Source organism: Antrostomus carolinensis, unplaced genomic scaffold (genome assembly GCF_000700745.2).
Source record: "Antrostomus carolinensis isolate BGI_N321 unplaced genomic scaffold, ASM70074v2 scaffold12802, whole genome shotgun sequence".
In the NCBI taxonomy this organism is placed as follows: Eukaryota; Metazoa; Chordata; class Aves; order Caprimulgiformes; family Caprimulgidae; genus Antrostomus; species Antrostomus carolinensis.
Window position 1 is genome coordinate 29648 of NW_010300220.1, and position 2678 is coordinate 32325.

Genomic DNA, 2678 nt, shown 5'->3' on the forward strand with positions numbered 1-2678 from the left:
AGGTTACTTTTAATTTCACTTCCCACTTGTGTAACGTGGTACAGGATGTGCTCTGACTTTCACACCAGCCAGCCTCAGTACAGCCTCCAAATCTGTCCTGCACTGGTTCATCCGTCACCGTACGGCTGACACCCAGGGGCTCATTGCCAGGGAACTACTAGTTCACCTTTCTAGGGTGGCATGTCAAAAAAGCTTGGATTTCTCCAGCTTCCAGGGAGGTAAATAACTGCAGGAAAGAATCTCCTTGCTCTGCTCCCATCCCAACATAAAGGTTCTTCATTTGGGCCTAAGCTGAAGAATAACGTGACTGAAAGAAGCAGGTTTTGCATGCAAGGCAGAGCTGAATTGGGGCTTTTGATATCAAATCCACATGTGATTACTTCATTTATAGTATCTGAGCAGCACCCACTGAATTCAGGAAAGCCCTTGGGTCAGCCTCCTGGCCTTGTACAACAGACACAGAAATGATGAGGGGCACAAAGGAAGGTGGCAGCAATACTATAAAAGCTTATGTCAGCCTGTGCCAACACAAGAGGAAAAAGTTTGTTTGGGTTGTTTTGGGGGGTTTTTTGGTGTTTGGTTTTTTTTTTTTTTAAATTTTGTTTGTTTAAGTGTAATAAATGGTATAGAGGTGAAGAAAACAAAAATCACTAAATTTTCCCCATACAGACACCATTTCTTTTTGTTTTCATGGAAGAATATTTTAGAGTGTAGCAGTTATAATGAAACCTCTACACTTTTTTTTTTTAATGTAAAAGTGCCTCCCTATTGTAAGAATTAAATAAAGCAGCATTTGCAAGTTTCTTTTAAATTAAAGTTGTATTTGCGTTATCTATCCTAAAGTTGTATTTGCGTTATCTGTCTGTTGTCACTGTGCAAAACTTGTTCTAGTCATCAAATGACTTAGTCAGGAGATGGTGATTATCTTCTAGCATCAAAGAAAATAATTGGCTTAAATAATCTGCTATTGAAATAGACATCCATATTCTCCAGATAAATTTTTAAGTTTATTAATTGTTTAATATTGCCTGAGGAAATTAAGCTTCACTTAAAACTACACATGGAAGAAAGAAGATGAGTGAAAGCTATTGATTCCTATCTTTTCTCCTTCATCAGATGTATTTCATTGTATTTTTAGGCATAATCATTTCAGCAAGGGCTGCTGTTCAGTGTTTATACAGAACAGCTGGACCCGCTCTGTGCTTTTTCAGCTCCTGTGCACCAAGTGTTACAAACCAGTGTGTCCTTATTTCCTGGAAAATGAAATCTAGTCATGGAGTTGATTCTCGTTTATACTAAAGCAGCTTCCTGCTTATATGCCAGATCTAAACTTACTTTACATGCTTTAATGCCTGTGTATCTCCTGGTTGGGATGGCTAGATGGTTTGCAAGCACCTTCACTGTTGATATTCAAGATTAGCTCTAGAGCTGTCAAAAAAAAAGAGAAGCCAAACTCATTTTCAGTCACTGTAGTCCTGTTTATCACTGAACAATGCACTGATGTTGGTCCTTTGATGTCATTAGTCATATGTACATGCTTAATATTTTGCTGCCACAGCAACCTTATAATATCAAAATAATCACCCTGATTTGGGAGCAATTTCATGGTTCTTTTGCCAAAGTGAAAAGTAACATATTAAAAAAAAAATTGATACAAGGGAAACCATAAGAGCTAATACCAAAGGGGTAAGGCAGGCATCACTTTGTGAATAAAAAAAAGAACTGAGATACTCAGACTCTGGTTTTGTCCCACATTCTTTTCCTGACCATAGTCCTGTAGCAGCAGTTCAGAGCTAAATGACATTGGTTCCTGTCATTTTAGATACCTTATTTCCTGACACGTTGGTGCAAAAGTGCCAACAAGATGGAAACACTGTCTGTGCTGTCATTGGAAATCAAAAGGAACGTCTACAGAAACCTCCATCCAAACTACCTACGGAAACTTCACAGTAACAGGGTTTACTGTTCAGGTTTTTAAAAAACAGTTCATGTCCACAAAATGACCATATCCCCATTGTTACACTGCGTGTACCCTTTTGCAATAAGGGTAGTTCCATTCCAATAGGAACATGTGAACAAGCAGCTAAATCATAAGCTGATTCTGAGTGAGGGAGCTGATATGTTGCTTATAGGCACTTAAATCAATCAAGTGACTGCAAATCTCCACAGCTGTATGTCATTCAGGACTAATTATGTGGCTTTTTTTTTTAAAAGTTTGATTTTTTTTTTTTTGAGGCATTTGTAGTATTACAGCAAATTAGGAAAGTGGAAAAAATACAAGTAACAAGCAACCAGTATCACGCAACATTGGTTTGCAGAGCCACAGATTCCTCCCCACCTTGTAATTCGGGATGAGGTCCATGGGAAATGCAACAACATATAAAGCTAAAACCACTCTCCACACACATCCACCCCCCGTACCCCCCCCCAGGTGCATCTTGGGAAAATCAGACATTGCAAAAACATTTTAAATAGGTACTATTGGCATAATTAACATTTTCATGCACAAACAATTACATAAAATCATCCTGTGCAGCAATCTGTGTCAAAAGATTTTCAAAGCATCCTAGTGCTTTGTTTCTGCCTCTTTATTTTGGAAACACCAAAAAGGCAGAAGTGTGCTGGCTTCTATCCAGTCTAGCTGAGCACTTGGGGGAGGGGACACACACACAAAAAAA